Source organism: Lithobates pipiens, unplaced genomic scaffold (genome assembly GCF_037356315.1).
Source record: "Lithobates pipiens isolate NorthernLeopardFrog02 unplaced genomic scaffold, aLitPip1_a1.2 Scaffold_13, whole genome shotgun sequence".
NCBI lineage: Eukaryota > Metazoa > Chordata > Amphibia > Anura > Ranidae > Lithobates > Lithobates pipiens.
In genome coordinates, this window is record NW_027507718.1 from 363,283,652 (window position 1) to 363,309,285 (window position 25,634).

Below are 25,634 nucleotides of genomic sequence, written 5' to 3' on the forward strand. Positions count from 1 at the left end.
TACTTTTCTATGCACTGTTGTTCTCTAGTATTCTTGACATAACAGGCACCAAATCTTAGTTAACAGTTCATGTGGACTGTAGTGGTGTCAATGCCATGAATTGGTGGCATTTGACATTTCATGTGTCACCACTGTGGATGCCCAATCCAAATGGGCAAAATGACCTTTGTTAATATAATAGGACTTCAGCAAGATGAGTAAATACATGTGTATATATAAGTCAAAGTGTATCTAAAGCTAAAAGTTTGATTTTAGTTTTGGATAGAATGATGAGGTATTCGATCCCCTGTATGGTTTTTATTGCTGCCTGTGTCCCTGTATCCACTGTCACTGGGACTGAAAGTCCAAAAATTTGCCACCAGAAGAGGAATAGAGGGTACATTTTTCAATGGGGACATTTGTTCCAGGGATGACTAAGTAGTGATTTCCTTCACTGTAGAGAAATGTCCTCCTGTTGTGTCTGCATGAAGCGGAGGGAAACCTCTCCAAGTGGGCACAAATGGACAAACAAAATGAATAGAAAGGTTTTAGCTTTGAGATTGACAGGTGATCACAGCAGTTTCTTTGATTATTTCACTTGGTAGAACCACAGTACTACTAATGGTGAGGTTTTGAAACAGATCCCTGTGTAAGAACCACAATTTAATCCTGTGTGATACATAGATAGTATATGTGTTCCTTATTATCATCATTGATGAATCCTTGTTAGAGATAGTGTTGTTTATCACTGACGTTGAATGGTTTCTATTTAAAGTAAGGTAGATCTAGCTAGGGACTATGTAATTTAGATACAACTATGCCATCGCCACTTCTCCTTCTGCTCTTAAAGGTCATGCATAATGTCTACCAAGTGTTTTGCAGAACAAATTTCATTCAATTGCCATGGGACTAGGGACTAAATCACATTACCAGTTCAGTGACCACTCTTACCAGGTTGCAACTTTCCCAAATTTCATGGGATATGGGTATTAAAAGACAATTTTATGCAACTTTCACAATTTATTTTTATAGGTGTTAATGCATGTACAGGGGTTATTTCAATTCTGGAAGAACTCTAATGCCGCGTACACACGAGCGGACTTTCCGGCAGACTAGGTCCGACGGTCTTCCAGACGGACTTTCGGTGGAGTTCCAACGGACTTTCCAAATGAACAGACTTGGCCACACACGAACGGACTAAGTCCCTTCATTTTGAACATGATGATGTAAGATGAGACTAAACAAGGAAGTTCAATAGCCAGTAGCCAATAGCTTCTCTTGCGTCATATTTGGTCCGTCGGACCAGCAAACAGACGAACGGTTTTCCAGATTTTAGTCCTTCAGAATTGAGTCCGTCAGATAGATCTGAAACATATTATATTTCTAGGTCAGTCAGATTTTTTTTTCCGTAAAACGATCGGACTAGCCCACACATGATCGGATTGTCCGACGGACTAATCCCTAGTCTTCCAGAAAGTCCGGTTTACGCGGCATTAGAGGCTCTGACAGATTTTTATTACTGCCTGTGCCCCTATTGGGTAGATATTCCCTCACTTCCTGTCAGGACAGGAAGTTATGGGAACAATTCCTAAACAGCAACATAAACAAAAACAAGAAACACATTTTAAGTAGAGTGGTAGATAGAGAAATAGTTAGCACTTCTGATAATATTTAATGCTATCTGTACTTTTCTTACTATATGGATGTGAAGAGAAGGAATTACTACTTAACAGGGCCATGGACAGAAATAAAAAAACAGAAATCTTAAGATTTCCTCTCCAAAGCTCAAAAATAAATTGGCTGGAGTTGGGCTTTAAGTATATCTTTGTACATTGCCAATTTAAGAAGCATGGCTCAGGTTTGTTCTGCAGAATTTGTGGGCTAACTCACACTGGAAGGTGAGGTGAATTGACTAGACAATTCAGTTGGAAGTCAGACACCCCCCAAAGGTAAAGTCGCTAGGGGGTTAACTTGTCATCTGTAACAATACAACACCTGTTACAATATTTCACTTACTCTTTACTATGTTGCATCACTTGATAAATAAAGCATCTGAATACTTCTCTCGCGTATGTACATACACATTGCTAAAGCACACATTGCTTCCTACATTATGCTACATGGCTTCATATTTTACCGATATTACATTTCACCATTTGTTATACGGTATGCAATGCTACATGACCTTCAGCACAGTTATGTCTGGATTTTATTTTCAAACCAAATACATACTACACAAAATCCTGCATTTTAAAAGTTTTAATGGTGAGTTTCCATATTACCTGACTTCCTAAAAAATACAAAATAAACAACAAGAAAATAGTAACGTTTTCTGTGCGCATACCAATGGAATAGTGATAAACTATGGTAGATGTTAATGCTGAATGATGCATAAGTTTAATGTGAATATTTTGTAACTCATAAGAGCATGTTGTGTCCTTATAAAAATAACAAAACATACCTATACTTACCTGCCCACGATCCTCTTCTTCTGGGGTCCCCGCCGGCACTCCAGGACCCTCCTCTTCATTGGGTGCCCCCATGGAAAGACACTTTCTATGGGGCACCCGTGCATGCTTGCTCTTGAATCCCGCTGTCTGTGTCAATGGACTTGGCCACACCTCCCTGCCACCAGATTTGATTGACAGCAGCACTAGCCAATCGCTCCCACTGCTATCAATCTGTCCAATGAGGAGATAATAACAAGACAATAGCGGGAGCCGCTGAGCGTGTGCATATCGCTGGATCGGATGGGCTCAGGTAAGGAAAAGGGGGGTCTGGGGTGCAGCTGCAGCAGAGAAGGTTTTTCACTTATTGTATAGAATGCATTAAAGCTGGGCGGGTTTCTTTTTTTCTTACCAGCAAGGTAAAGTCATAATGTGCTAGTGTGCATCGCATACTAAGCATTCCAGCAATCCAGCAGCTGGAGGCCACTTCCATCTTCACCCTTCTTCTTTCTGGGTCCACAGACTCCAGATGTGTGACTGGCCAAAGCCGCAATGATGTCTCTCCTGCACACGTGTGGGGAGCCGCTGTTTACGGCACAGGAAAATGGCCCGGGTGGCCATTTCTTCAAAGCGCATGTGCCGATGATGTCATCAGTTGCACATATAGTAAAAATCTCCTAAACAGTGCACTTTTAGAAGATATTTACATTACCTATAGGTAAGCCTTACTATAGGCTTACCTATAGGTACAAGTCAGAGATGGAAGTTTACTTCCACTTTAAGGTGAAAACCCTTAAAGCTTTACAACCACTTTAATTCATTGTAGAAATCTATCCTATGCTTTTAACTGCACAGTAGAACTTAAATGAACTGATAGCAAACAATGGGGTTGATTTACTAAAGGCAAATCCACTTTGCACTACAAGTGCACTGCAAATGAACTTGGAAGATTGAAATGAGGGGAAGCTCTGCTGATTTTATCATCCAATCATGTACAAGCTAAAATGCTGTTTTTTTATTTTCCTCGCATGCCCCCCTCGGATCTACAGTGACTGCTCTTCCAAGTGCACTTGTAGTGCAAAGTGGATTTGCCTTCTGTAAATAACCCCCATTGTCTCTAAGTCTTGCAGTGACATGTAAGAGCCAGGATAAAGAGAGAAAATGATCTCCTCCAACTAGACTTGCTTTAAAAGGGCACAAAGCTGAACAAATAACTTTTACACTGGAGCCATAAAAGGTAGCCTAACGTTCTGTGAAAATGTCATTACTATCCATGTAACCAAACTGGCTGAAGGTTATTAACTCCTGGCAAACCTTTCAGTCAATAATTGTATCAGAAGTCAAACAGAAAAGAAGAAATGTTTGGAAAAGCTATTAAAGTATATCTAGTGTCAGAACATTTTTCTGTTCAGGATAGAGAAGGGAATAGTTGTAAACTCTGTCAGGCATTTTTTCCTGCTTCCCTTCACTTCCTGTCCTAGAGACACAGCAGGAAGTAAGAAGAAATGTTTTTAAAATTTGAAGAAATCCCCTCAGACAGCTGTCACTGAAATAGATGTCCGTATTGAAAGCATAAAGAGATTGCAAATGCTCATTGTTTTTATTAAAGTAACAAACATGTCATACTTACCTTCTCTGTACAATGGTTTTGCATAGAGCAGCTCTGATCCTCCTTTTCTGGGGTCACCTGTCTCCTCCCCCTCACCAAGTGCCCCCATAAAAAGCTGCTTGCTATGGGGGCACTCTTGTGTGCTCGCTCCTGAGCCCCACTCTGTGTGTCCCTGTGTGTCTCCTCAGTGACTGTAATTGACCAATGGCTCCTGCTGCTGTGTCTAAACCAGTGAGGAGGGAGGGAGACGAGAGGGCCTCTGCTCTTGTGCATATTGCTGGATTAACATCAGGCTTAGGTAAGTATAAGGGGGGCTGGGGAGTTGTATGCAGAGGTTGTTTTTTTTTTACCCTAATGCAGAGAATGAATTAAGGTAAAAAAAACATCTGCCTTAAGAAACACTTTAGAGATGTCCCTATTCTAAGCATTGTAAACCTTGCTACCTGCATCTTGCATTTTTAACATGCATAAGATGTGCATTGATCATGTAATTTCATGTTGTAATTTGTTGCCCTGCACACACAGCCTATAGTAGATTAAATCTTCAAATTTCAGCGTCAGGAGTTTCTGTATGTGTATTTTGCAAGGGAACTTTGCCCAGAGCTTGGTGAATGAGGCGAAGCTCTGCTGACTTCCATTAACCGATCATGCATTAGCAAAAAAAACATTTTTTTTCCTTGCACATAATTGGTTATTCTCTGCAAAGTAAAATGTTACCACATTCACTAAACTCTATGGACAATTCCCTTGTAAGCAGATTATTTGTCATTCTTAAATGACCTCTTTAATGCTGTGGTTAATAAATATCTAGTCCTGCTTTGCTACAATCAGTGTGCTCATTGAATTTTTAATGTTTGGCCTATTGGAAACGTTCCCTTCTATTCCTGTGCTGGTGACAACTGTACATTTTTGGAGTCCCATCACATCTGTATTAGGCCACTTTAACACTGGTGCGGGGGGCAGCTGTAAAGTGGCGATATTTTTAGCACCACTTTACCCTAATTTTAGTGGCCCTATTCGGCCATTAGCGGGGCGGTTTTAATCCCTGCCAGCGGCAGAGAAAGGGTTAAAAAACACAGCAAATCCCTGCTACAGCAGCGCTATGCCGGCGGTATAGCCACACTGCCCCATTGATTTCAATGGGCAGGAGCGGTTTAGGAGCGGTGTCCTTCACCGCTCCAAAGATGCTGCTAGCAGGACTTTTTTGAGCATCCTGCAAGTGCACCACTCCAGTGTAAAAGCCCTTGAGGCTTTCACATTGGAGAGACAGCAGTGGCTGTTTCGGGATGCTTTACAGGCGCTATTTTTAGGGCTGTAGCGCCTGCAAAGCGCCCCAGTGTTAAAGAGGTCTTAGTGACAACTGTGACCAGGACAAAAAGAGGAGGTCAATTTACCCAGCAAAGACACAGTCTGCAGTTCAACCCAACAGGGGCTATAACCCTTCTCTACCCAACAGGGGCTATAACCCTTCTCTACTCAACATGGACTATAACCCTTCTCTAGTCTATCCAAACCAAAAGGAAATCTTGTGTGTTTAGATATACTTTAGATATCTATCAGCTGAACATAACTTTTTTAGTGTTTCCCACAGATAAGTACTACATTAGGGCTCTCTCAGATATAGGATAATTAATATTCTCTACACTTTCTAAAACATAGGGCACAGTAGAACTATGGTATGTCTAGTATGATATACTACCGACTGGTATAATTACTGACTGTTGGAATTACTCATTATGCTGACAGCTGATGAAGTCACCAGGGATTTGTAGCATTACTGGCAAAAGGAAATTTTCTTACAGCTTGCTATTCCTGAAAGTCGCTGATTACGAACGGTATTTTAACTAGAAAGTAGAACTAAATTCTCCCAGCTATTGTTATACATTTCAACGCTTCCATTAGTACAGGGAGATCCCAAGATTAAACAAAAGGTGATGACAATGTAAGAAATCTAAAATATTTCAAATAGATTTTCTCTACACATAGGCTGAATTTTCATTGATAAAGCTAACTTGATAAAAATGCTGCCTGTTGGGAAGCAAATGATCACATCTATTGAACGCAGAAAACCATGACCTTTGTATATGAGGAAAGCAGATCCATGAAGGTATAATGAAGATCTGGATCAGGATTCCTATTCACTATAGTACTGTATATGGTACAATAACACTGCACTCTAATCATAGCTCCCAACTGTCCCTGATTTGGAGGGACTGTCCCTGATTTGGAGGGACTGTCCCTGATTTGGAGCAATGTCCCTCGTTCCTCCTCATTTGTCTCTCATTTTGGTCTGATCTATATATATATGTATATAAAATGCACTATTTATCTTTCAAAAAGTGTTTCCCAGTGCTAAACCTTTCATCCAATTTCATTTTCTAACCTGTACTAATAACACAAAAATGAATCGCTGACCTCTTAGAATGAAACAGTCACGTAATCTTCAGTTCATGAGTTAGGGCCTGTTCACACCAGGAATTTGAGTGCAGTGCGTTTTCAGCCCATTTATTTTAATGGGATGAAATCGTACTGCAGTGCACCAAAGGTAGTGCATGCACTACTTTTAAAAATACACTGCAACCGGATTACATGATACTTTGGCAACATGTGATCCAGTGCAGGCAAACACACTGCTTGGGGAGTCATTAACAGCATTTTGAATGTGGTGTGGGAAATATGCACAGAACGTGGGTTTCTTGCGCCACGTTGCAGTGTGAATGGGCCCTTAAGCAGGGCATACAAATGTTTTTTCCCCTTGCTGGCTAAGTGAAATTTAAAAAAAAACAACAAAATGATTCCTCCAGGCATGCTGTGCAATGAAGATGAACGAATCTCCCGCTGCCTGTGGCTAATGTATTTTAAGCCCTGCCGGCAACTCCCGCACATATGCCTGAGTTTATTCATCTCAGGCAGCTCTTGAAACATTGTGATTGTACATCAAAAAATACATTGCAAACAAGCAGGTAATAAAACTTCAATGCAGAAGAAACATGTATATGCCTTTTGTATTAGAAAGCCCGTTTGTTTGCAAATGTTTGTTTTTGTTAATAAAGTTGCACTTTAAGAACAATGACATGTATTGCCATAGTTGGCAATGCAAACTGATACAGAAAGGTATGGCTGGTACACACTGGCTGAATAACAGGAACTGGCGGCCAGTGTGTTCAGCAGCCTATTCGACATAAGCCGGCCTAACGCCTGGCTTCTGTTCAAGGGGCATGCTGGAAAATCAGTAGGAGATCGGGATCTAATCAGCACTGGCAGCTAATGGCTGCAAGCGCTAACCAATGTATTCTTTTGGGGGGGTCCCCCTGTCAGAACACAATAGCGCAGTGGGGAGATCGCTGTACTAACATCACATAGTTGGTACAGTGCGCTTCTCTGGGGCGCCTACATTTTTTTAAGACTGCCTGTGTATTTTTTTAAGACTGTCTAGATATATCAGGGGACTAGACCAAAGTTTTGCTTTGGGGCCCCACGACTGGTAACATGGCTTAGTGAATTACTGGCTCTCCACCTCCAAGTTTTTAGAGATATCCACTCCAGCCATCCCTGTAAACAAGCTGTAATGAGAGATCCCACACATCTTGGATATCCCGTATTCGCCACCATCCTCTCATGTCACCTTAGATCTATCCATACTGGAACTAAGCCGAACAGTTTTTTCCCTGGAGCTGTAGACAAGCTGTTGAAACAAGTTTGGTTTTAATGTAGTGGTAACTGTATAAGTTGTTAGATTTTAGGGTGTATTATGGTTATGTTTTCTTTATTCATTATGACTGTTAGCTGTTATGTGGAGGAGACTGCTGTCAAACCAAGTGTTGTTGAGTTTTAATACAATGACACATAGGGGTTGCTTTACTAAAGGCCAATAGGTTGTTCACTTTTTTATTTGCCTTGCACATAATTGGGTATTGTTTGCAAAGTGAAACTTCCACACATTTGCTTGGCTCTGGGGGAAATTTTCTTGTAACAACAGCCTATTTGTCTTTAGTAAATCAACCACATGAAGTTAGAGAACAAATAAATGCATGTTATCATAAACCACGTTCTGCTTGGTGTGTGATTACAATAAACAGAGTTCCCCTGACGTTACATATTCTGGGTAACACTAATCAATGTATTTTTAGGTAAAAACATGAAGCTTTCTTTATGACTCGAGTCTGGCTGGGATCTAAAACAAACGGGAGGCTAATCTCTACAATACAACAGTCTGGACAGTTTGTGAGTCATCAAGTACAGCACAACCTGTTACACATACACACACACACACACATATATCACTCATGACGTCATCAGCATTTTACAAGCCTTAGATTATTCCGTTTTTTTTGTTCAACTAGTGAGTTGAAGGAAAAAAGTGACCTTATTGTATTCTGACAACCAGGAGACTTCCACGCCGTAAGAATACACTGATCACAGATTTTAGCCTGCAGCACTGATCGAGCAGGGAAAATCCATCAGGGAGGTTGTACAGAAGTCGATGAGTAGATCAACTTCTCTTCAACCACAGGGACAATACATGGATCAAAACTCAGCCGGGTCCCTGGTGAACCTACCAAATTTTGATTCATGTATGGCTGACTTAGAATATGTTCCTCTGTATTCTATATTCTAGTAGGGGGTCTCCAAACTTTCTAAACAAAGGGCAAGTTTACTGTCCTTTGAACTTTAGGGGGGCTGCACTGTGACCAGCAGTAGAAGAAAATGTCTCAGGGTCAGTGGGAGTAAACGATGCTCCATTAATGGTATTATGGGGAGGAATAGTGCCTTATCATGGAAGTCAATGGGAAGAACAGTCCCCCATCATTGGTGTCAGTGGAAGGATTAGTGCCCCATCATTGGTGTCAGTGGAAGGATTAGTGCCCCATCATTGGTGTCAGTGGAAGGATTAGTGCCCCATCATTGGTGTCAGTGGAAGGATTAGTGCCCCATCATTGGTGTCAGTGAAAGGATTAGTGCCCCATCATTGGTGTCAGTGGGAGGATTAGTGTCCAATCATTGGTAACAGTGGGAGGAATAGTGCCCCATCACTGGTGTCAGTGGGAAGAATAGTGCCCCATTGTTGGTGTCTGTGGCAGAAACTATGTCAGCAACAGTGATAGGAATAATGCCCCAAGGGCCATAAATAAGCAAACTAAGGGCCACATCTGGCTCCCAGGCTGCAGTTTGGAGACCACTGCACTATAGTATATGAATGATTCAGTAGACAGTGTCAACTGGGCATAAAATATCACAGATGAAATTTTGACTTGCATTAAATAATTGAAGAGTAACTATAAGCCCTTGTACACACGGTCGGAGATTCCAACAACCAAATTCGACGGATCTTGTCCGAAACTGTTGCATGCACACGGTCGGACAAAGTTGTCGGAAAATCCGATCTTTCAGAACGTGATGACGTAATTTCCTTACAATGGGACTACGTTCAGGCTAGTAGCCAATAGCTTTGATGTAGGAATTTGATCTGAGCATGCGTGGCACTTTTTGTCCGATCAGAATTCTCTACACATGATCGGAGTATGTCCGATTGGAGCATTTTGTCGGAAAATATTTCCGGCAAGTTGGAAAAGTTGGTTCGACGGATATTCCGACGGAAACAGTCCGATGCAGACCACACACAGTCGGAATATCCGACAAAACGCTCCGATCGGACACATTCCGTCGGAATCTCCGATCGTGTGTACAAGGGCTAAGACAAGGTAAGAGTACCTATTACAGAAAATGTCCAGAATTAGCAAAGCAAAATGTGCAGCAATCTCCAGCAACCAATCAGAAATCAGATTTCATAGTTCTGATTGCTGCATACTGATGGCAGATGAAATCAGATCGATTGGTCTAGGTCACTGGATTTTTCCGCATCATTGTCGCATTTTACCGTACATAATTAATTTAGTCCATTGGTTGCAAATGCCTTGGTTGAGAAGCACAAGGATGGTATAGAGCCAAAGAAAGTAATAATGGACAACTAATGGACAACAATGTTCTATAAGAAGACATCTTTACACACCATCCTTCTTCCAGCACACCTGAAAACAACAGGAAAAAGTGCTATTTATGTCTATCACCCACCAAACAAAGTAGCCTAGAGTACACTTTTATTCTGTGATATACCTGTAGTGTCAAAAGGTGGATGTCCAGGGTTTGGAGGACTCCACTTCTTGGTACCTGCATCTCACTACCATTGCCATCTTGTAGACATTTTTCCATTACAATAATGACAAGTCTAATAAGAACCATTAGTTATTCTTATGCCACATACATGCTGTACATGCTGCAATGTACAGTATGCCAATACAAACTTCCCCAGTAGTTGCCTTGCCCCTTATTTAATCAGACACTACAGCCTATGACAGTTATCATAAATTATCTTTCATTGGTTAGACTACTCTAAAATAATGACACCTGAATTGTGACTATTTAGGTTATCAGATGCTCATCCAGTGTGGAGAGTTACAAAAAATACCCAAAGCCTGTCTTATTGCTAAACGAGCTGGCTCTAGAAAAGATGTGCTTCTAGAAATTACTTATTCCAAGGCATAGAAGTAAAGACCCAGTATCTTCATGGCAGCTCTACCGTGCTGATTAGTCAGCCATCAGTGACTTTCCATGGGCCCCCATTTATCAAAGGGTACAGCAGGGTCTACCGCATTTCAAGTAAGGTTTTCAAATCAGTCTGCAAATTTTGGTCCGCTAAGGATCTGCTGTGACAAATGGTTGGTGTACCCTGCAATAACTTCCCTTCATTATAGAAAAGAATAGAATAATAAATAGACATAAGGCCCCATTCACCCCTGTGTGTTCTGTAGCTCGAAGCTCCAAAGTGTTCAACATCCAAAACCCCATGAGTTTCAGTTGTGCCTGTTCAATCTGAGTGTAGTGTCACCTGAAGCTTGAGGCTGTATTCACACACAATGGACAGCTGTAGGCAGTGTTGCCAACCTATCAGATTGAAATTTACAGACACAACACCCAAAATTTACTGGCACAGCCAAGTTTTTACTGGCATTTCCAAAAGTTACAAAATTACAGTTTTAAGTGCAAATTTTAGTATTTAGGCTACAAACATGTACACTATGCAATTAGCAATGTGATATAAGGTAGATATTTAGGCAAAAAACATATTTCTTATTTTATTTTCGATATAGTAAGTAAGTAGCTCAGGGATAGGACTCAGGAGGGCAATAAATTAGAATAGGAAGGGGCACACACACACACATGAAGTTGACTCTTGGTCCTTTCAGTCCAATCCAGTCTAAACAGCAATGACAGTTCCACTCCCAACCTGCCCTGCTCCTGTCCTGCAGACCGACACACGAGGCTCTGGCCACTCATACGACACGCTCGGGCACCGCCTACACCAGAGATGCCCGAACACACTGTAGCAGGGACTCGGATGGTCTCGACCGGCTCTGCACCAAGGCGGACATCACAACCATATTTTTTACTGGCAACTTTTTCCTTTTACTGGCATTTACTGGCAGGAGAAAATTGCCTTTTTTTCCCGGTTTCTTTTCTAGCAGCTGTCCATTCTGGCCACGGTACAGGGTGGTGTGCTGTGCAATTCAGTGCATTACACAGCTCCTTTTTTTTCCACTGAACTTTATTTCAATTGTACAAAAGTACACTTCATTTATGTCACTGTACAGCAGGGCGATCCTGTATGGTGCACTGCAATAAAATGCAGTATGTTCGGACTTCATTGCAGTGTGAATTACACACAGAAAACAACTGTTTTTTGTGTGTCCTTGCAGTGACATGCAGGCAGGCACTGACAGCCGTTAAAGGCAGAGCAGCCATGAAGATTCACAACTTGAGGGCATCTTAAAGCAGAACCAAACCCTCCTATTCTTTACAGCCAAGGAAGCTGCCATCTTATGCTCTGCTTATGCAGACCTGCAGTGCTGCATATGTGTTCAGTTATGACACCAGCCATTTGATGGACTGACAGTTCAGTTGAGGTCACAAGCAACTGTGACAGTTACCATTTTTTACATGCCTTGAATGTAACAAGATTAAATCACAGATCTTTTAATATTCTTCATTTTATAGCAAAGTCCAATGTCTTAACAGAAAGAAGAGTATTTAGGAACTGATTTAAATGCGCCCAACTGGGTATTTGTGAAGGCAGATGAGGGTATATAGTACTCCTGTAAATAAGTAGTAAATAAGATCCAATTTTTAAATGTGTTTTATATAAAAGAAATTGCCAAGTTGCACAATGATATGTTTTTCCTCAGCGGCCTGGCATGTGTGGCGTATTATTAAGTGACTTAATGATAATATATAATGTCTTTTTAATACATATTAGGGGAGCTTAGAGACATGCAGTAGTGAATGACTGCCTCCAAAACATCTCCAAAAAAGCTGAGACAATATAATTGGAGTGTTTTTAGAACATTTGCTAGCTTCTAATATAATGTTGCCATTGCTGGATTATGTTAAAGTGTCATGAAACCCACAGATGTAAAAATCAGTTAATGCTGCAGACCTCGGAATTTACCATCTTTGCTGTTTGGTTTCTTTTTAAAGCTTTTAGCTGGCCATAGATGGTTCAAATCTCAACCACTTCAGCAGGGACTTGCCAAGACTCAAACCCTCTATGGGCAAGCTGATTGTACCCAATTTGATCCAGAGATCGACTTGGGTACAATCAGCATGTTGAATTTTTATATGCGATTATTACCAACGGCTGCAGCCGCTAGCCAGAATCACTGAGGTTGATTTACTAAAACTGCAGAGTGCAAAATCTGGTGTAGCTCTGCATAGAAACCAATCAGCGTTCAGGTTTTATTGAAAAAGCTAAAGTTAGAAGCTGATTGGCTACCATGCAGAGCTGCACCAGATTTTGCACTCTCCAGTTTTAGTAAATCAACCCCACTATGTTCTCTGACTGTGTTGAAGCAAAATCGCACCATCTATGGCATGTCTTTGTTTGCTTCACATTCTGTGTCTATAAATCCTTGTATCGCTGGTTCCTGTTTCTAAGTGAGAGTCCGCTCTCTTGGCTGCCACCTAGAGATGAGTTCCCCTACACTACAGAAACTCTGGGCAGCAAGCCACTCCCCTGCTCCCCCACCACCCTGCAAGAAATTAGTGGTAGCTGGGGTTATGCTGTCCATTTATGTGAATTAATCAGGATGTGCGCATCCCTACCTGGAAGTTCAGGGAAGCGGTGCTGTGCAAGCTGGAGCTGCTACCGCTAGCAGTGTAAGTCGATGCCCACATAATGCAGCAATATACGCACTGGAGGATTTTTAACAGGTTTCTAATAAGGAATTAATTTAAAAAAAATTGGAGCATTCAATACGTTAATGACTTCTAGTAAATTGATAGCCCGCACTTACTGAGACACTGTTCTAGCCTAACAACATATTGCTTGTCTCAGCTGTGTATATGTGACAAGTACAATCTAGTAATGTCCACGGTCTACATTGTTTCCTTGAATCAAAATCCTAATGTCTGACGGCAATTAGAGACAATTCTTGTTTCTGTTGAGGGACAGAGTATCCAGTATCCTGACAACACAAAAAACAAACACATATGAAGGCTATACAAAGAACTATTTCAATCCCACCCTTATGTAGAAGACCTTCCCAGCATCTGCTCCTCTTCTAAAAAGTTAGTGCCCTTCAAGTCAAGGCTACATTAAACTTCTAGTCATCTATGTCGTCTCAGCCGAAGCTGGTCCCCTTCCAAAAGCCATCTCTTCATCTCAACTTTCCAAGTTTCTGTAAACACATCATTAGAAGGCCCGTCTTTTCATTTTCCTTTTCAGAGTTCCTTAAAAATACATTCTTCTTGCCAGGAAACTTTGCAGTATTTTTGACTCAATAACCCAATATTAAGCAAATGTCCTAAGCCACGGCATGAACTTAAGTTGCCCCGGGTTTTTTTCCTATGTACTTATGGACTGAACCAAACTGGTTCTTTAAAGAATAACTCTAGCCAAACAGCTAAATGTACAGTATAGATATGGTACATATGCACGATTCACACACCATGTAACACAAGCAGGGCCAGGGCATGACCATTCCATCACCACACTGCCTCCAACCTGCTCATAAATGATCCTCTTCTCCAGTAAGCCCCCCTAAACATCTACTCCAACCCCCGGGCCTGAATAAGAGTAGGATGACAATACTGTGCAAGGCAGAGCCTGATTGGATTGATTTAGGGCATCCAGGGCACTACCGAAAGTCAATATAAAGACAAATTTTATATTATATAAATATATTTGCCCATTTATATGGTTTCCGGAACACAGGGTGTTTCTGCCTGTCATTACACTTTAATACATAATAACAAGCTATTAGAAGAGGAACCATCTCCCCTCTAGTGCCAACATATATACTGTACTATAAACTACATCACTACATCTCCCATCACCATTGGGTTGCAAATGTTAATCTTTGCCTGATACATTTAAAGAATGCTTAATAGCTAACCAAAGAGGTCAAGGGAGTCATACAGAAAGAGGTTAGTATAACGTGATGCCATTAGGGCCGGTTCACACAGCGAGGCGATGCGAGGCGATGCGAGGCGACACGGCTCGCCTCGCCTCGCTCCCGCAAGTCGCCCCCGTTCTGTACAATGGAACCGTTCTGAGAGGAGCGACTCGAATCGAATCGCTCCGACTCAGAAAAAAGGTTCCTGTACTACTTCTGGGCGACTTCGGGGGCGACTTGCATTGACTTCTATACAGAAGTCCTCTGCAAGTCGCCGCTGAGGTCCCCGCAGGTCGCGGCGAGGCAAGTCGGAGACGCCTCGCCGCGCCTCGCTGTGTGAACCGGCCCTTATTGGAACTAAAGTGACAATATTCCTGAGAGGATCCCTGTACATTCTGTATATGAAAGTGAAAGGGCCTGATAGCTTGCACTATTTTCACTTCTGTCTGTAGGATAATCAGTGGCATATGCCATCTGGCACAATGGACACAACAGTAATTTAGTTGTAAAGGTGACAGACCACCCAATATGTATATGTTTCAGGCATTCATTGAGGTCCATACAGGTTAATAATAACGGTTTGGAACAAAAAAGAGGTCCTCCTGTCTGAAGATTTTGTAGGTGACGAGTATATGCTGGCCTTTTTAAAGCTGTATTAAACATTTATTACAGGCATACCCCACTTTTAAGTACACAATGGGGTTTATTTACTAAAGCTGGAACGTGCAAAATCAGGCTCACTTCTGCATAGAAACCAATCAGCTTCCAGGTTTTATTACAAAATCCTAATTTAACAAGCTGGGATTAGAAACTCATTGGTTTCTATGCAGAAGTGAGCCTGATTTTGCACTTTCCAGCTTTAGTAAATAAGCCCCATTGTGTACTTAAAAGTGGGGTATCCCTGTATATTGCAGCTTACCATTTCTTAGATGTGATGGCTGCATTTTTGTTTTCCTTTTCAGGCTTACTTTTTTTTATTTTCATCTGGTGATCCGGCCAGTAAGTCTGTTGTTTTTCAAAAGAGCAAGCTCTCCAGCAGAATGTATCAGTTACAGAGATGAGACAAACCATTTAATACTAGCAGGGGTGTTTACAACATTCAGCTTTTATTTATGTAAATCCTTTATCCCAAAAAAAAAAAACTGTTGCTGTAACAGTTTTTTTTAAGTAAAACTATGGGCAAAAATTTTTTTTTCCAATTATGGATAGAGTAAGGGAGGGTCATAACCCCTGCCAGTTTATTTTTTGCCATCAGTGTCCCATCGGTGAGATTTCACTTCCTGCCCCATAGTCAAAACAGGAAGTGAGAAGAAATACCTGCAAATTAAGGGAATTCCTTGGGGGCCCCCAGCTCACCAGAACTGGTGTCCCCATTGAAAGATTTTTCCCTTTTGGAACAAACCCAAAATTTGAGATTTTCTTTTACTTTCACTTTTGGTGATAACAGTAAACAGGACAAACAGAAAGGGTGCCACAGACAGCAATAAAACAACGACTAGGTGTTCTAATACCGCCCCACTCTATCTAAAAATGTGGGGAAAATGGGGCCTTGAGGGTAAACATTCTATTATCATGCATTTACTTATGTAAGGATGAGAAGGTGTGTTACAAACCACATGTATGATATTTGAGCCTCCTAAATGTCATTGTTATTGCTACTTTGAAAGTGCCACATATACCGCCTTTTTTGTTGTTTTGTTTCTTTCTTTTTGTTTTCCTTTTTTGTATAATAATAAAAAATAAAAATAAATTTCCATTTAGTTATACTTTAAAGCGGTTGTATAGTAATTTTGGGGACTTTTACCTACAGGAAAGCCTAGAATAAGGCTTACCTGTAGGTAAAAAAAAATCTCCTAAACCGAGATATTCCCCTCGCAATGCGCCACTGACTGCAGTGGCACATGCGCACAGGGGATTCCTGGCTGGAAGCCCGGCAAGCCTGGAAGAAATCTCCTGAGCGCATGCGCGGGAGTGACGATATTGCGGCTCCGGCCACTCACAGCGCCAGAGCCGCCATACCCGAAAGACACGCCGAGGGAACATGTCAGCTCCCTCGGCGTGGTTCGGGACAGATGTCGGGGCCTCGATCTAAGGTAAGTATTTCAGAATGAGCTAGTATGCGGTGCATACTAGCTCATTATGCATTTTCCTTTACAGGTGGCCAAACAAAAACAAAAAACACAACAGAGGGTTTACAACCGCTTTAAGTATTAGCTGGAGTTTGGCTTCAACTTGTTAGTTTATCTAAATCTGGTAATACATCTAACGCTCTCCTCCCGCCAGACTGACAATGCTGCTGTCCACAGGTGCCCCATGTGTGCCTTCCTCCAGAGTGGGGGCATTGTAATACAGGAGGTGTTACTGGCCAGATCACCAGGTGAAAACAGGAGAAAAAAGCCTAAAAAAAAGGAAAACAAATGCAGCCACAGCTGCAGCTTACATTTAATTATTGGTAAGCTATAATGTATTCAATTTTGGGGTTTAATACCACTGTAAATTTAATATGCAATTCTAGAACACTTTTCTCCGTAGGGACCAAAGGAACTTTGGCAGCCATTTTTAGCGCACTCAGTTGGGCCAATTAACCTACCAGGAGTGTGAGTGGAAGCCAGACTATCCAGGGATAGATAGATAGATAGATAGATAGATAGATAGATAGATAGATAGATAGATAGATAGATAGATAGATAGATAGATATTGGTGGTATGAAGCAGTCAAGTGATAGGTAGTCTTGGGCAGCCTTTGTACCTTTTCACCTATGGAATGCCACGTCTGACAATACGTAAAAAAAAGTTGTGGGTACGCTGGAACTTCTAGTTCCCCAACAGAAAGCCACAGGCACAGCACAGCCCTTCCAGAAACACACTTATTATGTACTAAGTTTTAAATTGAAAAAAAAAAAAAGAAAACACATGCAGCCACCACATCTAATGATTGATAAGCTGTAATATATTACATTTTGGGTTTGGGTTTAATACCGCTGTAAATGTAATATGTAATTCTATAACACTTTTCTCTGTGGGGACTGAAGGAGCTTAGGCAGCCATCTTGGGTGCACTCAGTTGGGCCAACTAATCTACCACCATATCTTTGGAGTGTGAGTGGAAGCCAGACTATCCAGGGGTAACCCACACAAACACAGGGAGAACATGCAAACTGATATAAGCCCTGCTAGTGACAACTTGGTATCTACTGACACTAATTATAGTTAGGGTTCCACCAATACCAGTATCGGTATCAGTGCCGATACCGATTATTTTCACAAGTATCGGTACTCGTGCAAATGCACTGATACCTGAAACCGATACTTTCAGGCTTAGTTCCTTGAGCTGTCAGTGGGTCTCCTCTGTTGACAGCTGAAGTGTTAAAGAAGTCCAGTAATTGAAGCTGTCAAAAAAAATAAAACACCTGGCAATGTTTATTAACAACATTGCTCAGCCAAATTAAAATAAAAAGAAACATAGTTTCTTTTTGTATCTTTCTGTTTCTTCATCTGCAGATCAAAGGGATGAGCAAATGTTCCTCTGTTTAACCCCTTATTAACTCTTAATGTACTCGAATCAGCCTTAATTAATCCCCTATCCTCCTCCATTTAATTATTATTTTCCTGTTTTTTTTTATAAACAATAAACAATTACAAATTTTTTTTTGTTTGCTTTGTTAGTGAATATTTTTACACATATATATTAACATATATTTACACATTTACATTGAAAAATCGCAAAATTAAAAAAAAATATCGAATTATTTCATTTATAAATAACTCTTCAATGCTTTGTACCGCTGCGGACAGTTGAAGCGAAAACAAAACAGTTGTGGTAGGTATTGGTAATTGGTATTGGTGACCACTAAAAAAAAATGTATCAGTACTCATACTCGTGAAAAAAAAAAAAAATGGTATCTATGCATCCCTTATTATACTGAAAATGACAAGCATGCTGGGAAATCTATCTTAATGGGTGCCTGATCGTTCTAGTATACCTCGAAAAAAAACAACAAAAAAAAACGTAATAACTCCATTACATATATATTCAGAAAAACATTTCAAGGCAAAGGATAACTGTTACAAGGATATCTAATGTTATGGTTGCAAACATCTACTTGTGCGTCATCGAGATAGATGGAGGAATACATAGACAGACAAATAGATAGATAGATAGATAGAGATAGATAGATAGATAGATAGATAGATAGATAGATAGATAGATAGATAGATAGATAGATAGATAGATATGTAGGTAGGTAGATAGGTAGGTAGATAGATAGGTAGACATGTGCATAGATAGATAGATAGATAGATAGATAGATAGATAGATAGATAGATAGATAGATAGATAGATAGATAGATAGATAGATAGAGAGAGAGAGGGAGAGAGAGAGAGAGAGAGAGAGAGAAATAGGTCGATAGATAGGTAGATAAGTAGATAGATAGATAGATAGATAGATAGATAGATAGATCAATAGATAGATATGTAGGTAGGTAGATAGGTAGGTAGATAGATAGGTAGGCATGTGCATAGATAGATAGATAGATAGATAGATAGATAGATAGATAGATAGATAGATAGATAGATAGATAGATAGATAGATAGAGAGATAGAGAGATAGATAGATAGATAGATAGATAGATAGATAGATAGATAGATAGATAGATAGATAGATAGATAGATAGATAGATAGAGAGATAGATAGATAGATAGATAGATAGATAGATAGATAGATAGATAGATAGATAGATAGAAAAATAGGTCGATAGATAGGTAGATAAGTAGATAGATAGATAAGTAGATAGATAGATAGATAGATAGATAGATAGATAGATAGATAGATAGATAGATAGATAGATAGATTTGTAAATACATGAAAGATTGCATATTGTCAGGTTCAGATGTATCGGAAGTAAAGAGTTTCTACAGTTATAAAGGATACAATAAGACAGATAGATAGATATATAGATAGATAGATAGATAGATAGATAGATAGGTAGATAGATAGATAGATAGATAGATAGATAGATAGATAGATAGATAGATAGACAGACAGACATTGGTGATATGAAGCAGTCAAGTGATAGGTAGTCTCGGGCAGCCTTTGTACCTTTTCACCTGTGGAACGCCACGTCTGGCCATGCGTATAAAGTCGTGGGTATGCTGGAACTTCTAGTTCCCCAACAGAAAGCGACAGGCACAGCACAGCCCTTCCAGAAACACACTTATTATCTACTAAGTTTCAAACAAAAAAAGTTCTTGCAGCACAACTTCCAAGCAAGTCAGCAGTAGAGTTGGAGGCTGTGGCTGCAGCATCTTACCTTGGTCCTGGATCTGTAGGGACTGTAAGTCCCAGTAGCGGGAAGCTGAAATGACGCCTTCCAGGTAAGTCTAGCTTAGTGAGAGAGGAGCTGGATCACTAACTTCATGACTCAGTGATTCTGCACAGAAAAATCCCTCTTCTGCCCAGCTGCACTTTCACAATAAAAGTCCCTCCCCCTCTATGGAGAATTCTTGCATGTGTTTAAAAAAGAGGCGTAGCAGCAGCCGCAGATCCGAATATTGATGGCAGGCAGATTACATGCCCCTCTCCTTGGCTCATTGAGGCATATTTTGGCAGAGTCTAAAGTAGTATTTTACAGATTGTCCCCAGCAAACCTTCGAGCTCCTGTGCTGCGGGGTCACTGCCTCTTTGTGTAGGGTCTGTAAGTTTCTTTTAATATACTCTGGATAGCAGCAGCTAATCCTGGAACAAAGTACACAGGACAGCAGATAGCTGGATGCTGGGGCACAGCTGCTGTCCAGGCGCCTCTAATACATAATACACTAGGGGGAGGAAATCTGCTGGTGAAGTCATGGAGGGCACAATTTCTGACACATCTATGGTGAAAGGACTTGACTCATACACAGGGGGTGCAGAGGGCATATTTCTGTGCCCAGCGGTCACCGCTGCTGCAGCCATACACTGGTAAATGCAGTCCTGAGCGTATACATACATACATACATGTACACATAGCTCCCAACTGTCCCTGATTTCAGGGGACTGTCCCTGATTTTTATGGACTGTCCCTGATTTTTAGAGAATGTCCCTGATTTCAAGGGACTGTCCCTGATTTTTATGGACTGCCCCTGATTTCAAGGGACTGTCCCTGATTTGGAGCAAATTCCCTCTGTCCCTCTTTCCCGCTCGTTTGCCCCTCATTTTGGTTTGATCTATATATATATATGTATATAAAATGCACTTTTTATCTTTCAAAAAAGTGTTTCCCAGTGCTAAACCTTTATACAAATTCGAAATTGCTGCATTTGTAAATTTTAAAAGCCAATATAAATGAATCGCAGGTGTTAAAAAAAAGTCCCTTGTGGATTTTATAAACCTTTTTTTTGGTTAATTCTCCTTTAAGGGGTATGGCAGGGGGCGTGTCCTATGCCTACATAAATTTTCTAGTATGTGTCCCTCATTTCCATCTCAAAATGTTGCCATTGCTTTCGGTCAAGTATTCACTGATACCATGTACCAATACCTTTGCGGCAAGGTTTTAGCCCATACAAAATGAACAGGCTCAAATCACACTGCAAAGAATCGCATGCGATTTGAACAAGAACGCGGTACGATTCCTATCTGAATTGCATGCAGTTCCCTGCACCGTGTGAACCCAGGCAGGCAGCATAGTGATTTCAGCCTGGGCTCACACAGAAGTGGCACAGATGCATGCGATTTGAACAGGAAGCGCACTGCATTCCTGTTTAAATTGCATGCCATTCTTTGCAGTGCCATTTGAGAACAATCATTTTGTATGTGCTGAAAGTATAACACAAAGGTATCAGTGCCGGATATCGGAGTATTTTTTACAAGTAAAAATACTCAGTGTCGGCACCGATATTGATACGCAGGTGTCAAACTGGAGGCCCTCCAGCTGTTGTGGAACTACAAGTCCCATGAGGTCTTGCAAGGCTGACAGTTACAAGCATGACTCCCACAGGCAGAGGCATGATGGGACTTGTAGTTCCTGGAGGGCCACCAGTTTGGCACCCCTTTAGTTTGTCAGCTGCCTGAGCAGGACCCTTCTATCCCTTCTGTATTGGACTGTATTGTAACTGAACCATCTCTCTTTATATGGTAAAGTGCTGAGCAAACTGTTGGTGCTATATTAGACCACCTGTCTGTTTTTATTGCTGTCTGTGCCCCTGATAGGGAGATTCCTCCTCTCTATGTGTCCTGTTTACCATTATCATTGAAAGCGAAAGTAAAAGAAAATCACAAATTTTAGGTTGACATCAGAACACTAATAGAGGGGAAAACTTCCAATGGGGAAACCCCAGGAAACCCTCACATTGGAGGGATATCACTTCCTGTTTTAGCTATGGGACAGGAAGAGAAGGGAAATCTCCCCCTATAGGACACAGATGGGGAAGAAAAGCTGACGGAGTTTATAACACACACACACACACACACAGGGCCGCTGTTAAAAATCATGGGGCCCCGTACAGTCTACCTGGCGGGGCCCCCCACATAAGGGGCCCCCCACACAGCAGGGAAAAGACTTTCACTCTGGGCACGGTGAATACCCACAATATTTTAGATATGTGGGAGAGCAGTATGCAGTATGGCCAACTTTATGCTCAGAGCCCAGGCCCAGTCTCTACCTCCACCTAACATCCCCCAACTTCACAAGTACCTGGTCCTGCTGGCTTCTTTTATCTGGGTTCCTCATGCAGTGCTTCTCCTGGGGTGGGGGGCTTGGATCCTCTGGATCTGGTAGCGTGGGGACAGGCCAGAAGATGAGCTCCTCTAAAACCTCTGCTCCTTCCACCTGGGCATGAAGTTGGACAGCCGGAAGCAGAAAGCAAAGTATTTAAACACTTTCGGGAGTAATCTGCAGCCGTATGTCCAGACAATTACATTACACAAGTCCCGGCCAGCGTATTGATATAGAAGAGACTGGGACTTGTGTAATGTACTGTATGTAATAGTCTGGACATACGGCTGCAGATTACTCCCAAAAGTGTTTAAATAATTTGCTTTCTGCTTCCTCCCACGCACACTACATGGAACCCTAGCTCAGGATTAGTATAGTCCCTATAATGTGGGAGTCCCCCCTCTGCCTCTGGGCCCCCCTACAGGGCAGGGCCCAGTACAGGAGGGCTGGTGGTCCCCCCCTATCAGCGGCCCTGCACACACACCTTATGCTGTCTAAAATGGATTAAAAAAAAAAATAATGTTTTTCCTTTAGTTACACATTAAAGAGGAAGTAAACCCTTCCAAACAACTTGGACCTATAGGTAAGCCTAGATTAAGGCTTACCTGTAGGTCCAAGCAATATCTCCTAAACCTATATGGTTTAGGAGATATTTGCCCGAAAATGGGCACCGCTGTCTACGGCGCATGCGCCGTAGACAGCGGCGCGCAGGCGCACTAAATGCGGCAAATCCAAGAATGGATTTGCCAAATTTGTCGACTCCCGTGCGCATGCGCGGGAGTGACGTCATCGCGGCTTCGCCGTATGACAGCGGCGGAGCTGCGAGGCGCGACTCCCGTGCGCATGAGCGGGAGTGACGTCATCGCGGTTGCGCCGCTGTGATTCGTCGGAGCTGCGAGACGCCACAAGCAACATGGATGCGGCGGACTACAGGGGACAGCGGCGACTTCGCTGGCTCCTGTGTCAGGTAAGTGACACATAATGAGCTACTATGCGATGCATAGTAGTCCATTATGCTTTACCTTTGCAGGGAAAAAAAGAGGAAGTAAACCCATCAGGGTTTACTTCCTCTTTAAGTCTACTATACAGTAGACTCCCATATGAATAATTTTACTGCATACAAATACATTAAGACCTATAATTAAACCTTCAAAAGCCACATAAAAGAAATCCTTCTAGGACTTCATTCTTATCCATAAACATAAGATGTTCACTTGTATATAAACACGCTTCTAGAAATCATCGATTTCTTTTCTGATCGGTCACTCCCCATAGCAACGGTCAATCTATAGTCGACAACCCATTCTATTGATATGACACTCAAGTTGCTGACTGATGCATCCACTTTCACAATTATTTCTATGCAAAGAATTCTCTCTGCTCTTCTGAAGCCACAGACAGCAAAAAAAAAAAAAAAAAAGGAAGAAAAAAAACTGGGCAGTCTGCCAAGAATCACAACATTCTTTATCAGTGGAACTTAAGTATAAACATTGTAACAATTTGTCAAAGGAATAGACTTTGTGTGTAAATGAGGAAAGTTTAACCACTTAAACACCAAGCTATTTTCTGATGGTTAAGTTAAAATCATTTTTTTTCTAGAAAATTACTTAGAACCCCCAAACATTATATATATATTTTTTAGTAGAGACCCTAAAGAATAAAATGGCATTTTTTGCCATATTTTATGTCACACTGTATTTGCGCAGCAGTCTTTAAAATGCAATTTTTAGGGAAAAATTAGTTTAATGATTTAGAAAATAAATAAATAAATAAAAACAGTAAAATTAGCCCAATTTTATTTTTTGTATAATATGAAATATTTTACATCAAGAGAATCATGATCTTTTTGTTCTAAGCAAAAAACTTGTGACTTGTGATTCTCATTTTGGCCAAAATAGTGCAGCTCTAGCATGCTCCATGAAGTTTATGCATGTATGTATGTATATAGTGCAATCCCTATAGCAGAGCTTTACAAAGGCAACCACACCATCACATCTATGATTCTAGAGTAGTTCAGATTTAATGACGTTATCAGTTATATAAACAGAGGTAGATTCATTTATTAACACTAAATATAGACATTAAATAACAGTTATTCATTGTGTTTTCTGTGGAAAATTTGCTTTGTAGGACTAAAGAGATCTTCCAATGAAATGGGAAATTTCAGCATGTCATAATGAGTAATCCTAACACTTATTATCAGTCTTCCCTTTACACAATCTGATGAAGCAATGGTCGAATGTGTCATATTTCTGGCTTTATCAGGCTGTGTATGTCTCCCCCCACTTATAAACATGTTTCATTAAAAGCCATTAACTAGTTAAGGACTGAAAGGATTTGCCCCATTAATGACCGGGCCATTTTGCGATATGGCACTGTGTCATTTAACTGACAATTGTGCAGTCGTGCGACGTTGTACCCAAACAAAATTGATATCCTTTTTTCCCCACAAATAGAAATTTATTTTAATGGTATTTGATCACCTCTGCATTTTTTTTGTTTTGTTTTTTACACTAGAAACAAAAAAAAGGCTTTTTTTTTATAATAAATATTTAAAAAAACAAATTTATTCCTCACTTTTGACACTTTTTTAGGACCAGTTGGACATTTATACAATAATCAATGCTAAAAATAGCCACTGTTTACTGGATAAATGTCACTGACAGGCAAGGGGTTAACACTAGGGGGTGATCAAGGGGTTAAGTGTTCACTAGGGAGGTGTTTCTAACTCTGGGGGGAATGTAGTGATTGGAGGAGGAGAAGGATTGCTATTCCTGATCACTAGGATCTGTCTCCTCCCTTGACAGAGCAGAGATCTGTCTGTTTACATTGACAGATTCCCATCCTATCTCTCTCATGAGCAATCACGGGTAGTCAGTGGACATCGTGGCTGCCGGCCACATGCATCAGCTCTGGTGTTGTGCCACGGGTGCACGCGTGTGCTCCCGGTGGAGCGCACGCCCCATAGAGCTCTTAAAGCAGCAGATGCTCAATGACGGCGATTCACCCAGGAGAGCCAACCTGATGCAGTACAACTGCAGCAGCTGGTCTTAAAGTTGTTAAAGTGCTAATAAACCCCAAACCAGAAATGTAATATATTGCAGCTTACCAATCATTAAATGTGGTGGCTGCTTTTGTCTTCATTTTTTTTTCTCTCTGTTTTCCACCTTAGAACGAGGCCCCAACATCTGGCCCGATCCACGCCGAGGGAACTGACATGCTCCAGGTGCCGCGATGCTTCCAGGTAGAGATTTCATCCCGGCCGGGTCCGGCGACTGCTGGTCTTTCAGCCGAGAATCCCCTTGTGCGCATGCGCCGCTGCAGTCAGCGCCGCATACTGAGGGGAATATCTCCTAAACCGTACAGGTTTAGGAGATATTTTTTTTACCTACAGGTAAGCCTTATTATAGGCTTTCCTGTAGGTAAAAGCAGGGGTCAAGTCCTGGGGAAAAAAGTGTGGGAA

General features: G+C 41.2%; 1 protein-coding gene across 4 annotated transcripts in view; it reads right to left on the reverse strand.

The window, feature by feature from the left end:
- The window catches only part of PALLD (palladin, cytoskeletal associated protein), a 451,294-nt gene that overhangs the window by 115,380 nt on the left and 310,280 nt on the right, over positions 1 to 25,634 (reverse strand). The window contains exon 1 of one of the 4 annotated variants that reach the window (XM_077477179.1): positions 19,793 to 20,117. The exons of the other annotated variants lie outside the window; for them this stretch is intronic. The gene's annotated coding sequence lies outside the window, so the exon portion shown is untranslated. Of the gene's footprint in view, positions 1 to 19,792; positions 20,118 to 25,634 lie in introns of those variants that run through there. 4 annotated transcript variants of the gene reach the window in all.